This window comes from Engraulis encrasicolus, chromosome 15 (assembly GCF_034702125.1).
Source record: "Engraulis encrasicolus isolate BLACKSEA-1 chromosome 15, IST_EnEncr_1.0, whole genome shotgun sequence".
Classification (NCBI taxonomy): Eukaryota; Metazoa; Chordata; class Actinopteri; order Clupeiformes; family Engraulidae; genus Engraulis; species Engraulis encrasicolus.
The window spans coordinates 53797959-53814500 of record NC_085871.1 but is presented as its reverse complement, the minus strand read 5'-3'; the positions used below and the strand labels follow the sequence as shown (position 1 = coordinate 53814500).

General features: G+C 42.8%; 1 long non-coding RNA gene across 1 annotated transcript; it reads right to left on the bottom strand.

The window, feature by feature from the left end:
- Window positions 1-10453: 10453 nt before the first annotated feature.
- On the bottom strand, window positions 10454-15241 carry LOC134464738 (uncharacterized). Its single transcript, XR_010038045.1, has 3 exons — window positions 15194-15241; window positions 10778-10936; window positions 10454-10601 (listed from the first exon to the last, which is right to left on the bottom strand). It is a non-coding gene; the product is annotated as an uncharacterized LOC134464738 (long non-coding RNA).
- Between the last annotated feature and the right edge of the window lie 1301 nt (window positions 15242-16542).

Genomic DNA, 16542 nt, shown 5'->3' with positions numbered 1-16542 from the left:
GAACCGGCAACCTCTGGGATGCACGTCTGACGCCCTAACCGCTCACCCATGACTGCCCATTTTTATTTCTAGTTGTAGCTTTACATGGGAAGGCTATCCTCATCTGCCAGTTAAAGGGGAATAACTTTTTTTGCATGTGGGGCCTTATTTCTGGAGTAAAACACATCACTCTAGACACCCATACCACTTTTTTTCCCATTTGGTGCCGTTTGGAAGATATTGTGTCAGACGCTGTCCACTCAACGGTAGCCGTAGGGGCATTATAACCAAGCCCATGAATGAGTTGTCCCCACTTTTTAAATGTTGTACAGTTGTGCCATAGTCGAATCAAACATGTACCGCGTCTGTCACACCCCCGCCTAGTTTAACTCATTTATTTCTGAAAACTGAAAGGGAAGGCGGCGCCGTGACGTCATCAGCTGACGGCGCCGTGACGTCATCAGCTGGCGACACCGTTTATTCTGACAGCAGTATTGGAGAGCCTCATTCGCTCGCTCAATCAGCTAGGACTGCGAAACGCTTGTAAACATTTGCTTTTTGAGAGTAAGATTTGGATTTAGCAAAAATGGTTCGAATGTGTACATTCCCAGGATGCGAAAACAAGATGACTAGATGGACATTTTCACCGGCTTCCTCTGCAAAACCGAGAAGTGTTGAGGCTGTGGCTAATCGCAATGACAATGGATCCAAACATCAGACCGCAGCGATTGCGACGCGCTGATCATCGAGTTTGTAGTGCCCATTTCTTTGCCAGTGATTTTTGTCCACTAAAGGAACTGAAACCTGGCCAAAAATCGCAGCATCGAATTCTCAAGACCGGCGCTGTGCCTATGGCCGCTGAACAACGCTCAGAGGAAACTACGGTAAGCTAGCTTTCTCATGTCCACGAGCTTCCTACACTCTAATCTCTAGAGTGGCGGAACCTTGGTTCATGAAGGTTCTACCATTGTTTTCAATGGGGATCCAAACTTGCACAAAATCGCCAAAAACTGGAAAACGACAAGAGACACGGACATGCTATATCTACAAATGATCTCCAAGCCGAGCCGGTTGTTTTAGTGTTTGAACGGTGTCTCTATCTCAAAAGGCCTAGGAGGAGATCTATTTTCTATTTTTACTGCCCTGCACAAGAGCAATAATAATAACTAGATTGCATTCTCACAGAAAATGCTGGAAGCGGGCTTGCCTTTTGGGGCAGAGATGAAACAAAGTACTATTGAGAAAACAAAGCTACAAGAAATGTTGGAAAAAATCCATCCACCCTGTCAGAAGTTATGGGCCAAACAATTCAGCCATCTTGGATTCAGCCATCTTGAAAGTATTGTAGCTCTGCGTTTTGGGGATATACTAAATTACATACATGGTATTTTAAGTTGGCTAAGGAACACTGCATATGATATAACTTTGAAAATCAACATGGGTCCGAGTGGGATTCGAACTCCCAACCTCTTTATCTCTAATCCAGCACATTTGCCATTGATACTAAATGACATACATGGTATTTTAAATTGTCTAAGGAACACTGCATATGATATAACGTGGAAAATCAACATGAGTCCGAGTGGGATTCGAACTCACAACCTCCATATCTGTAACCCAGCACCTTTGCCATTTGATACTAAATGACATACATGGTATTTTAAGTTGGCGAAGGAACACTGCTTATGATATAATTTTGAAAATCAACATATGTCCGAGTGGGATTCGAACTCCCAACCTCCATATCTCTAATCCAGCAGATTTGCCATTGATACTAAATGACATACATGGCATTTTAAGTTGGCTAAGGAACACTGCATATTATATAATTTTGAAAATCAACAGGTGTCCGAGTGGGATTCGAACTCCCAACCTCCACATCTCTAATCCAGCAGATTTGCCATTGATACTAAATGACATACATGCAGGGCTCTAAATTAACTTTTTCCACCACCAGCCAATTTGGCTAGTAGACATTTTTTCTTACTAGCCAAATGGAAGGTCAACTAGCCATTTTTTTTATCTCACCAAAATAAACCATGCGTTAATTATGTTGCTTTTAATTATTCCATTAAACTATATCCTCAACACATATAAACAATATAAACATTATACTCAACATATTTCACTGTTCAGTTTATTCTATAATTATTTAGTAATTATTTTTATTACCTGCATTTTCATTATTTTTTATTCAATTTCCTCTGAAAACAGTGAATTGCATCACACATGCCTCTCACATACCAGACCTACACTGGACCATATACTACAGACAGCCAAACACTAGCCTATTACACCATCACTCAAACCTCACATGCAGTATAGGCCTACACCTCACACAAAAACAGCATGCCTTCAACACACATGTTGCACACATACCAGACTTTCAACATACACTAGCCAAACACACACAACCAAACACTACAAAACCTCATATCCCCCACACAGTATCACTTAAACTTCACACACTAGGCCAAATGCCATGGACAATGCACATAAGAGAGGGGTGGGGAGGAGAAGAGAAGGACACACACACACATACACACGCACACACACAGCCAACTCAGTGCGATGTGTATGATGTCTGCATTGTGTGTTTCTTTATGCTGCTGCTGCTGCTGCTTCACACCTCTTCACTCTAATATCATGCGCTTGGAATGACAATAATTAGGCGACGCTATGTCTAAACTAGTAGACATCCAATAACATCACGGAGACCACCAGCTTACTTTGCTACTTTCATAGCGTCGCTAGTTTTTTGTTACCGTTTTTTTTTCACTTACTCGTTCATCCATGTCAAACTCGTGCATGGTCTTTCCGATGGCGTGGGCATTATTAGGAAACGACAACTCCATCGTAGGTACGGTAGTTGCGAGGACCTCGCAAATATCAGACGACTTCTGACAGCAGGGGGGCTACACGGTTTTGACAGACAGCTGTCATGCTCCTCCACTCATGCCGTTTTCGCTCCACCACCACCACTCCATTTCAGCGTCACTACAGTTGCAAGTTGCATTCGCCGACACAAACCTTTCTTTAACCCTTGCCACATTCTTTTTCACCCGTCCAAAACCTACAAAACCGAAGTAATCCGCGCTAGTCCGCTCATTGAAAATATTTGATCAACAGTAGTTCCAGCGCGGGCATCTAACACGCAGCCAATGAATGTGAAGCTGCGTTATTGTGATTAACGGCCAGCCAATGGGTGTGGGCTACATCATGACGGTAGGCCTAGAACTAATGTTCATCATGGGTAATGTAGGCGCCGTTTTACGTTCATCAGACGGCAGTCAGCCACAGATCTGTGCTGGCAGCGGTTTTGACGTTCGGGCGCGCGCTAGAGTCTACTGGCCAATTTGGCTAGTGGATGATTTTTTCTACTAGCCAAAATTGATTTTCACCCGCATTTGGCGTGTTGGCGTGCGTTAATTTAGAGCCCTGCATACATGGCATTTTAAGTTGGCTAAGGAACACTGCATATGATATAATTTTGAAAATCAACATGGGTCCGAGTGGGATTTGAACTCCCAACCTCCATATCTCTAATCCAGCAGCATTCCCATTGAGCCAAGCAGCTGGCTGACTTAAACATTCCAGCAAGACAATATCACATTGCATTGAAGAGCTGAACAATAGACTTCCAGAATTGTAGTTGCAGGTGCTCGTTAAGAATAGGATGTTGAGAGAAAGTGACAGTTGAGATGGAACCCTATATTGGATGCACCTGTTCTGATTGACTGAATGGCACTTAGTATGGTGCTCTAAGGCAGAGAGCAGAATCCAAAACAGTTTCTAGGGCTTTAGATTATCGTTGTAAAAAAACTAAAAAGAATTGGCACATGTCCTGGTCACAGATTGGAGTCATACATGTGATCTTTCTAACAGTCCTTGAATGAAGTGTATAGGTTAAACGGTTCAGTCACAAATCTCTTGTGGGACATGTGCTGACCTCTTGAAAAAGGCACTTCAAGCCGCAATGGGAAAACCCATGTAAAAGCCCTGTCGTTTTTACAAACCTGCCATTAAAAAAAGTAATGGGAGTTGGGAGATAAAACTTTGACAATTTGGACATATCCCATAGATCTCGCTAACAACGCCTCAACTTTACTTCTAGGTGAAAGTGTTGATGTTTTATGACCGAAAAAGCCTCCTACACTCTAATCTCTAGAGTGGCGGAACCTTGGTTCATGAAGGTTCTACCATTGTTTTCAATGGGGACCCAAACTTGCACAAAATCGCCAAAAACGGGAAAACGACAAGAGACACGGACACGCTATATCACTACAGATGATCTCCAAGCCGAGCCGGTCATTTTAGTGTTTGAACGGTGTCTCTATCTCCAAAGGCCTAGGAGGAGATCCATTTTCTATTTTTACTGCCCTGCACAAGAGCAATAGTAATTAAACAGGAATTAGAGATTACTAGAATCGGGCCTTGCTCTGCAAGTCTGCTTAATAATACTAATAATAATAATAGTAATAACTAAACAGGACTTATAGATTACTAGAATCAGGCCTTGCTCTGCAACCCCGCTTAATAACTAAACAGGAATTAGAGATTACTAGAATCGGGCCTTGCTCTGCAAGCCCGCTTAATAATAACTAAACAGGACTTAGAGATTACTAGAATCGGGCCTTGCTCTGCAAGCCCGCTTAATAATAATAATAATAAACAGTACTTAGAGATTACTATAAACGGGCCTTGCTCTGCAAGGGCCATGCCATGCCATGCCCGCTTAATAATAATAATAATAAACAGTACTTAGAGATTACTAGAATCGGGCCTTGCTCTGCAAGCCCGCTTAATAATAAACAGTACTTAGAGATTACTATAAGCGTGGCAAGCCCGCTTAAATTGTTTATGAAACGAAAACAAACGCTCATTCCCATTAAAGACTTGTTTTTTCTGATAGCATCGATGAGACTTTGAACCCAATCATCCTGGAGGAACTTGTGAAAATGGCAACTCAAAGTGTGAATTCTGTGAAATTTGGTGTGACTAATGAGCTGGGCTGTGACATCAAAGAGGGGAGTCCCTGGTTTGCTAGTATGGCGATGTGAGAAAACAACACACATTTGATGGACCCACATCTTATAAAGGAACCAAAATTCTGATACAAACATCAGCGTGTCGAAAAACCACACACCCAACCTCATGAGCCAAAAAAAAACAGCAGCAAAAATCTATTTCAGAGGCACTGATACATCTGCAGAAAGTGACATGTCTGACAGGTGAAGTGACGATTGTTGACATAGCCTGACAGTTCTTATGTTTATGGTTACGGTTGCTAAGGGCGCTTTGCCATGACCCAAAGATGACATGGCGTGTGTATTTGTTGACAAATGGGGGGCATTTTGATTCAATTGCGCGATATAGTGTGACGTGTCATGTAGGCTACATGCAAAAATATCATCAACTAGAGAAAAAAACGGAGGTATTAGGCTGTTGGAAAAACACCCTATATAGCCTGAGTCCTCAGCATATTTTTAGCGTTTATCATTATTATTATTTTTTGTGCTCAAAGTCACAGGCGTTGCGTGTCCCTCAGCCTGACTCTGAGGACGAGGTGTGTCCAAACGTCAGCCACACATGCACCACAATACTAAAAACAAACAATCAACGCTTCAAAGTAGGCCTACGCTATGTGCATCTCCGTTTATTCACTAAGCAGTGTAGCCCAGTCTGTGAGTTGGCTGTCCTCGACCGAGAGAAGCACGCTGATGCGCGGATATCCTCCCAAAACCAATATATTGACCAGTTGAATGGCAATCAACAAAAAGTGCATATTCCGAGAGCATTCACAACGGTTTGGCATGTAATGTGCATTACCCTTTCCTGAAAACAACATACAAAGCAGATGGACAAGGTAAAACAGGGGCAGTTTCAGTCTGTACGCTGGCGATGTCAATTTTTGGAACTGCTTGAAGCAATAGCATTCTCTTCGGTCCAACCATGCCCACGACCTCCACATTTGTGGTGAAGCACAAGGGGTGGAAATGTGCCGAGCACAACAGTGACCACAAACTTGCTTCAAAACCACGCATTGGATCCACAGAGCCCTAGCTTGATTTAGCCTTCTCCTTGTTGGCCACAGTTCCATCATTCTTCATAGAAGGGAACTTGTGCAAAGATATTCCTTCTGTCAAGTAGCCATTTTTGCAGCTGGCACCGTTCGGCTCTCCAGCAACACACTGCTTGACACTGCGCTTTGTTTTGGTACTAGCCGCCATTGATCTGAACAAGGTGGAATGAGGTGAACTCACCCCTTCTATGTCACGCATATCATTTGCATAAAATTTGCATGTCACCAAAAAAACACTTTTTGGGAACGTTTTAACATGACTTTTAGGACAAAATATCACCCAGACAATATCCCATTTCATTCACAAGGCTTAGAACTTTCAGAATCTGTCCTGGAAATGGTCAAATTCCTTTACTTTGTTTTCGTTTCATAAACTCTTTAATAAACAGTACTTAGAGATTACTAGAATCGTGGCAAGCCCGCTCAATAAAATAATTGCTCAAGAGCCTTTAGCCTACAGTTAAGAATAGCGTAACAGTGATGAGTTAAACCAGTACAGTTAAACCAGTTTGCCATCTTAAGACGCAAATGTGACTGGACACTATTGAGCACTATTAAGCAAGCAGAAGAGCAGGGGGGAAAGGTGAAGTGCATGGTGTTATGACAGGAAATAAAAGCCTAAAATGCCATCGGAAAATGGTTAATAAAATAATAATTTAGTTTGGTTGCATCTGCTGTAGCCTAATATTTCACGAAGGGGTTAGCATCGGACTTAAGCATCCTGTGAATAACTGTGAAAAGACTTCATTTATCGGGGATGTTATAGTCAATGCAGTCACCACTTGTGCCCTTATAGCTGACGGTTTGCTACTAGCATTGTGTGAAGATTTGAAACATCTACTTTTGAAACTCGAGAGTTGTTTACTTCTATGTGGATATTTCTTTCGTTTGGTAAAATTATGGAAAGTGCAATGAACTGCCTTCTGTGACTTTCTGATGCTTCATGGAATTAATCGCTAGCGTCCGCAGTGTGGATTCCTGCTGTTTTTTTGTTTGTTTGTTTTTTTCTAGTTGTTCTAACATTAGGCCAACATGAGACGGCTATCCTCTGACAGATAACTAGCAAAACTTTAGCGAGGCGCACACACTTTCTACATGGTTCATTTTTTGCTTTGTGGTCATTGCATTGGTGATAGGCACACACTTTAATAAAATATAAAAATAATAATAAAAAATAGAGGCACACACTTTCTACTTGTTTTGTGGTCATTGCATTGTGGTGGTTGGCACACACAATTAATAAAACAGGCTATGAAAATAATAATATAAAAGGCAGCTTAAACTAAAAAAATAAATAAAAAGAAATAGAGGCGCACACACTTTCTACATGTTTCAATTTTTGTTTTGTGGTCATTGCATTGTGGTGGTAGGCACACACGTTTAATAAAATATAAAAAGAATAATGAAATAGCCAGATTGAACTAAACGTCTGCCAAGTTGCATGAAAGATCTGCATAGATTGAGACGCCCCATGCCTTATACGAATGGTCCCAAGCTTTATACGAATGGTCCCCTCGGAAGAATGCGGCTTATAGCCAAAGTATAACATTTTAAAATGTTTTGTAATTATCAAGGCAATATTTAACCTACTATAGGCCTTATGATTTGTTGCGCTACAAATGCTGCTCAAGTTAGCGATCATAGTCATCCCAAGTCCAACTAGAAAACTGCGTTCACCATCTGAGACTGTCGTACAGATTTCATCTTTCCTTTACAATGAGATTTGATAAATGCCAACCTGTCGCAGAAAAGAACGTACACGTCATGTACGCTTGTTTTTCCGTCTTACCTGATAAATTAGGGCCACTGCAACCAGAATGATATATTGACAGTGGTGCTGATTAGACGGCTCTAGTGCTCTAGTGGGCTCTAGTGTGTGTGTGTGTGTGTGTGTGTGTGTGTGTGTGTGTGTGTGTGTGTGTGTGTGTGTGTGTGTGTGTGTGTGTGTCTGCGTGCCTGTGTGCCTGTGTTTGAAGTGGNTATACTGCATATTTGAGAGTTTTTTGAAGTGGGTATACTGCATATTTGAGAGTTTTTTGAAGTGGGTATACTGCATATTTGAGAGTTTTTTGAAGTGGGTATACTGCATATTTGAGAGTTTTTTGAAGTGGGTATACTGCATATTTGAGAGTTTTTTGAAGTGGGTATACTGCATATTTGAGAGTTTTTTGAAGTGGGTATACTGCATATTTGAGAGTTTTTTGTAGTGGGTATACTGCATATTTGAGAGTTTTTTGAAGTGGGTATACTGTACATATTTGAGCTATTCTAAATAATGGATCAATCAATTTTAAGCGGGTATACTGAAATCCCTGAAATTTTGAAGTGGGTATACCCCATATACCTACGTTCTACGTAGACTACACCACTGGGTCATAACACACGCACACAAACACACACACACACACACACACACAATTGATTCTTACGTTAATTTCTCCAGTTTGCAGTTTTGATGACAAACAGTAGAACATAACTGTTCCACTGCTGAGGCCTGCAGGTCAAAATGCAGCTCCAGCTGTGTGAGGTGTGATTTCAGGGCAGAGGCCAGATAGGAGATGCTCTTCTCTGACATGGTACACGTATGCAGCCTGGGAGAAACATCAGGTAATAGTTAGACTGAATCCCATTTCACCAAGTAAGTGTTTAATTAAGTACAAAAAGTACATTCCAAAAATGTTGTGACACTTGGTATTTTGTGAATAAAATCAAAATGCTATCATTTGTAAAACATTGAATCTGTTAATAAGACAGTGTGTTGTGCAAAGACAACATATCAGTTGTTAAAGCCACACAGAATTGTGTTGAGGAAAATATATGTGATAATTTAAAATTTCACCCATTAAACAAATCCTAAACGTTTGGATAAGACTGAAGACAAGATATAGAATGACACTTAAAAGTTAATTACTTTTAACTGGAGGCTTAAACTTATAACTTAGGCTCTTTAAATTAAGCAACTGTCATTATCTAAGTGAATATCCAGTTAATGTTACGGCATCCATATATTGATGAAAAAATGCACCACGAACTGATGTTGCACAACAAAGTTATTCCATATTACCCTTTGACCACTCGTGTTTCTAAGCTAGCTGGGTAAGCTAACGTTAGCATTTTAAATCATCCATAAAATGGGGCCATGTGCTAAGGTTTGACCCTGGCTGAGGGTAATATTTTGGGGCAGAAGATGACCAGCTTATTATTAAATTGTACTATATATGGGTACATTGTACATATCAAATACATTTGAAATAAGAACAATTAATGTGCAGTTTAACACAAAATATATAAGATATTTTAACTGAAAAATATGTTACGTCCCATTTCACACATTAGGTGTTAAAATCCATCTTAACACAATACATGTGTCAGAAAAATGACAAAATAGCCTAGGCAGATGGAGAGGACCATCACACACACACACACACACACACACACACACACACACACACACTCACACACACACACACACACACTCACACTCACACACACACACACACACACACACACACACACACACACACACACACACACACACACACCACTAGTCAAGTGTGGCTTACTGTAGTGTCTCCAGTCTGCAGTCTTGATGACTAAGAGTTGAAAATAATCTTTCCCCCTCCTCTTTCCCCAGGCGTTTCCCACAGAGTGTAGATGTGTGTGATGTCAGAGCAGAGACCAGATGGGAGCAGATCTCCTCTGTCAGATCACATCCCTCCAGCCTGGGAGACAGAAAGCAGCATGATACTGTATATGCGCACACACACACACGCACACACACACACACACACACACACACACACACACACACACACACACACACACACACACACACACACACACACACACAAACACACACACACGCACGCGCACACACACACACACACACACACACACACACACACACACACACACACACACACACACACACACACACACACACACACACACACACACACACAAAAGTCCAGAATTCAGCAAACGTCCTCTGGTCACCCTAACACACACACACACACACACACACACACACACACACACACACACACACACACACACACACGACACGCACACACACACACACACACACACACACACACACACACACACACACACACACACACACACACACACACACACAAACACAACCGACGTCTCTGTTTTTTTTTAAGGTAATCACCTCTTACTCTGGTGCTTGTGTAACGAATGCCAACTAGCAGCACACTTACAACAAAACAACATATTGTGGTAATACATCTCAAAATTCATCTTTAACTGAATAAACAGTTTACATCTTATTTCTCCCCATTTGATGAATGATCACCGTTATTACATTTCTAAGAGGATAACAGGGATGTGTAGAGTGAATATATACCTCAAGTCCCAGGGCTTGCAGTCTGGATGGCACCCAGCTGAAGATGACACATGCAGTGATGATCGGCCTTGGCCCTTCAGCGTCAGTTGTTTAAGATGTGAGGAGTGGGAGGTCAGGGCAGAGGCCAGGTAGGAAAGGCTCTTCTCTGACAGGGGGCAGTTATACAGCCTTGGAGAGACATCGGGTTACAGTAAGTCAATCTGCATATCAACACCCAGCAACTCAACCACACACACACACACACACACACACACACACACACACACACACACACACACACACACACACACACACACACACACACACACACACACACACACACACAGATATCAAGTGGTCCTTACTCTAGTTTCTCCAGTCTGCAGTCTTGATGACTAATAGTAGAACATAATCGTTCCCCCTCTTCTCTCCTCAGGCCTCTCCCATAGAGTGTAGATGTGTGTGATGTCAGAGCAGAGACCAGATAGGAGCAGATCTCCTCTGTCAGATCACATCCCTCCAGCCTGGGAGACAGAAAGCAGCATGATACTGTATATGCATAGATGCAGAACACACACAGGACTTAGAACAAACAAACAAAAACACACACACACACACACACACATTAGGGTGAAAAGAAGTCCCGAAAAATCTGTGGCGGTCACAAATTGTCACAAAGTGCTTCGAACGGCTAGTCCTGTCACACATCAAAGCCACCCTACCCCCCACCCTAGACCCCTACCAGTTCGCATACCGAGCCAAGCGATCCACGGAGGATGCAATTTGCTCTGCCCTCCATCCAGCCCTCACCCACTTGGACAATAAAGACTCATATGTGAGAATGCTGTTCATTGACTTCAGTTCAGCATTCAATACCATAATACCACAACAACTCATCAGAAAACTGGACAAACTAGGTTTCAGCACCTCCCTCTGCAACTGGCTGCTGGACTTCCTGATGCAAAGACCACAAGCAGTACGGGTAGGGAACAACACCTCGAGCACCCTGACCCTGAGCACGGGGGCTCCGCAAGGTTGTGTTCTCAGCCCCCTGCTGTTCACGCTGCTGACACATGACTGCACAACGACCCACAGCACTAACCATCTAGTGAAGTTCGCGGATGATACAACACTGGTGGGCCTCATCACCAAGGGCGATGAGACTCACTACAGAGAAGAAGTAGACCTGCTGGCCAGATGGTGCAAAGACAACAACCTCCTGCTGAATGTCAACAAGACCAAGGAGATTGTTGTCAACTTCCAAAGGGTCCAAAAACAACTGCCACCACTGACCATCGACGGCGATGCTGTGGAGAGAGTGAGCAGCACCAAGTTCCTTGGAGTGCACATCAGCGACGACCTCTCTTGGACCACCAACACTACATCACTGGCGAAGAAGGCCCATCAGCGTCTCTACTTCCTGCGCAAACTAAAGAAGGCAAGTGCTACACCCTCCATCATGACAACATTCTACAGAGGAACCATAGAGAGCGTCGTGTCCAACTGCATCACAGTGTGGGGAGGAAGCTGCACGGAGAAAAACAGGAAGACACTCCAGCGTGTTGTGAACACAGCGAAGAAGATCATTGGAGTACCACTCCCCTCCCTGCAGGACATTTACACCACACGCCTCACCCGGAAAGCACTGATGATCATCAAAGACACAAGCCACCCTGCATACAAACTGTTCAGCCTCCTGCCCTCTGGAAAGAGGTACAGGCGCCTCCGTTCCCGTACCACCAGGCTGGCGAGCAGCACAATGCACCAAGCGATCAAGATGCTGAACACTCAACCCACTCTCCCTCCACTGTCAGCCTCTAGCCAGCAAGGCCACTGACAACCCCCATCCCCCACCACCATATCTGCGACTGAACATTCCACCTACACTACTATACTTGTGACTGAACTTTCAACCTGCACTAACTCAAAACATGCACACACACACACACACACACACACACACACACACACACACACACACACACACACACACACACACACACGCAAGCACACTGCACTTTCTGCACTAAACCCAAACATACACACACTGACACACACTGACACACACACTTTCACACACACACACACACACACACACACACACACACACACACACACACACACACAGACACACGAACACACACACAAGACGCACACCGCACCTTCTACCTGCACTAAACACATACACACACATACACACACACACACACACACACACACACACACACACACACACACACACACACACACACACACTGCTGCTGGTGTACTTGACAGACCTTTTTTAATATATTTTTTTTTTCTTCAAAATGCTACTATACCATGTCAGAACGCTATAAAGGACTTTTTTTTTAGGAAAAGCACAAAAGCACAACAAATACCTCTTAATGTATGTCCTCTACAAGTCTTCTGTTGTCCAGTCTTGCACTTTAAATGTCTGTATGAGCACTGTCTATGTCCATACTGTCTTAAGTCCATGTATAAGTACTGTCTATGTCTATACTGTCTATGTCCTTACCTAGATTAGTCTATGTCTGTATGGGAAAGCAAGAAATGTAATTTCAAATTCTTTGTATGACCAGTGCATGTAAAGAAATTGACAATAAAAAACCTACTTGACTACTTGACTACTAAATGTTAAGCTGCTTTTGCCTTGAATTCCGAATCTAGCCCAAATGTCCCTAAAATTATACTGCAGAAGAATACCAATATTTTGTCTCGTAAACCTTAAAAACTATGCGTGGAGATATGGAGTCCACTGCAATTGTTCTAAAAGAAGGTGACCACGAGCTCATTGGAGGCTGCACGCTCTTTTCTGTGGCTGGATTTACACCGTTCTGTCAGCTTCCAGCTTCCCTTGCGCTAATTCAAGCAAATTAATTTCAAGTTTAGAAGAACCTTGCAGCACAGAAGCCAAAGCATTGATGCAGGTAGTTATCAGAGAAAGCGCTAAAAAAAGCTAAGGAGAAAATGAACATATAATGGTAATTCATTTTCACCCCCCCCCTCACACACACACACACACACACACACACACACACACACACACACACACACACACACACACACACACACACACACACACACACACACACACACACAAACACACACACACACACACACACACACACAACCGACGTCTCTGTTTTTTTTTTTTAAGGTAATCACCTCTTACTCTGGTGCTTGTGTAACGAATGCCAACTAGCAGCACACTTACAACAAAACAACATATTGTGGTAATTAAGGCTGTAACGATATTGCATCGAACCAAGGTATCGCGGTACGCAGACCCACAAACCCCTATCGCGAAACTGCCTCGCAGAATCGCGATGCGCCCTTTAAAAGTTGTTACCAAAGTTCTTCCCTAACAAAATCTCTGTTGTTACTCCTCAGTCTAGAAAACAGCAGCATAAAGGCAAATGTTTGCATATGCGCTTAAAAAAGACAAGTAGAAAAGGGGCGCACATGTGCGAGTAACACTTCCATTCATCCCTCTCTTATACAATGTTCCGTCCAACCAGCACGTGCATTTGTTATTATCAATTGCCTGAGCAACCTCCGCGAGACGAAACACTTGGAAACGTCGGAAGGTAAAGCACAGAAATGAACAACAGACCCAAGAAGGCTTTATCAAACGTGTGAAGGTGTTAAGATTCATGCATGCGCCGATGCTGTTGAGTGGAGATAGACGTTGAGCAGAGAGAGAGAAAGAGAGCGAGAGAGCGAGATGCTCCGCCTGCCCAAATTCATAAACCACGCGACGCTCTATCAGGGAAGTGTCTGAAGTCGGGCGAACGTTGAGGTCGATGTGGATATTAATAGGCAGCGTTATTCTTCCCCGCATTGACCGCCTGCCTAGCGAAAACATGCTCCATTTCAGCCTGCATCCATTCCCGCTCTTGACAAAATGTCAAATCACAAAACCAAACAAAGGACAACGTGCCTGTTGCATAGTGAGAACATAGGCTAACTGAGTTTCGAGTTTTGTTTGTATAAGCGTGCGCGCGCTGCTGCACGATCAAAAAAGTTAAAAAAAATAGGCTATTAAACATCAAAATTAAGTGTTGCATTAGTGTTGCAAAATAAGTGTTGCATTTTTGTAAGTAACTTTACACAACATGTTTCCTGACGAAATATGACCAGTGTTGTTTCAGTTAATGTTTGGATATTAATTGGATAATGTTTGATAATGTGAGACAGTTGTTAGACTAATACTATTAGTCTAACAACTGTCTCACATTATCAAACATTAAATCCTATTAGTAATAGGCTACCTACTGGAAACCTGACCCTTCTCTCTCCGTCTCTGTCTCCCTCACACACGTTCAGCATCTCAGCATCATATGATCTAAGCCTATTAATAAGAAGCCTACTTTTCCTTGGTGAACTAATATCCCTTATTGTGCTTTGATGTCAACACCTGGGGAACAGGTTGCAGTGGTATATCTGCAGCATCATTTAGGTACACCTACAAAATTAATGTAGGCAGGTAGGCCTACATGCAAAAAGAAATCATATATATAGCCTATATAGGCCTATAATTTATTTTCTTCTTTTTTTCCTTTAAAAATAAAATAAAATCGTGGGGCATATCGAACCGTGGGTCATATATCGTGATACAAACCGAATCGTGGGTTGGGTGTATCGTTACAGCCTTAGTGGTAATACATCTCAAAATTCATCTTCAACTGAATTAACAGTTTATTTCTCCCCATTTGATGAATGATCACCGTTATTACATTTCTAAGAGGATAACAGGGATGTGTAGAGTGAATATATACCTCAACTCCCAGGGCTTGCAGTCTGGATGGCACCCAGCTGAAGATGACATTTCGACTGTTGATCGGCCTTGGCCCTTCAGTGTCAATTGTGTGAGATGTGAGGAGTCGGAGGTCAGGGCAGAAACCAGATAGGAGACACTCTTCTCTGACAGGGTATTGACAGCCAGCCTGGTGGACACATGAGGTTACAGTCAGACAACCTCAACACTACACACACACCTGGACAGTACTGCAGCCTGGGAGAGACATCAGGATACAGTTAGACAACCTACACATCAGCACTAGACACACACCTCAACAATAACCAGACACACCGTAAGACACACACACACACACACACACACACACACACACACACACACACACACACACACACACACACACACACACACACACACACACACACACACACACACACACACACACACACACACACCACTAGTCAAGTGTGGCTTAGGAAAGGCTCTTCTTTGACAGGGGGCAGTTGTACAGCCTTGGAGAGACATCGGGTTACAGTAAGTCAACCTACACATCAACACTCAACAACTCACACACACACACACACACACACACACACACACACACACACACACACACACACACACACACACACACACACACACACACACACACACACACACACCACAACCATCAGAGAAGGTAAACACACAAGTGTCAAGTGTGGCTTACTGTAGTGTCTCCTGTCTGCAAAGAGTTGAACATAATCTTTCCTCCTCCTCTTTCCCCAGGCGTTTCCCACAGCGTGTAGAGGTCAGAGCAGAGACCAGCCTGGGAGACAGGAAGCACCATGATACTGAATATGCATAGATGCAGAACACACACACACACACACACACACACACACACACACACACACACACACACACACACACACACACACACACACACACACACACACACACACACACACACACACACACACACACACACTACCGATGTCCAGACGAGCGTTTCAGGTTTCTTTTAGGTAATCACCATGTAACCCACTCAATTATTACAGTTACGATATTATCATATTTCCTATGTGTTTGTCTATGTAGCTGCAATTTCAATTCCCGTCCACTAGGTGGCGGTAGAAACACTGTTAGGAAGAGAGATACGTAGATTAAGAGCACTGGTTGCTATGGATACAGAACGAGATACCAATGAAAAGAAAGGATTGCATTGAAGAAGAGTAGTGATAGAAAGAAGATTTGAAGTTAAATTATTTACTTTATTCTTATGATACAGTTGAAAAAACGTCTTAACCCTTATGTTGTGTTCGGGTCATTTTTGACCCGTTTTCAAGTTTTAGTGTGAAAAAAACACACTTTCCTTTATTTTCTTGG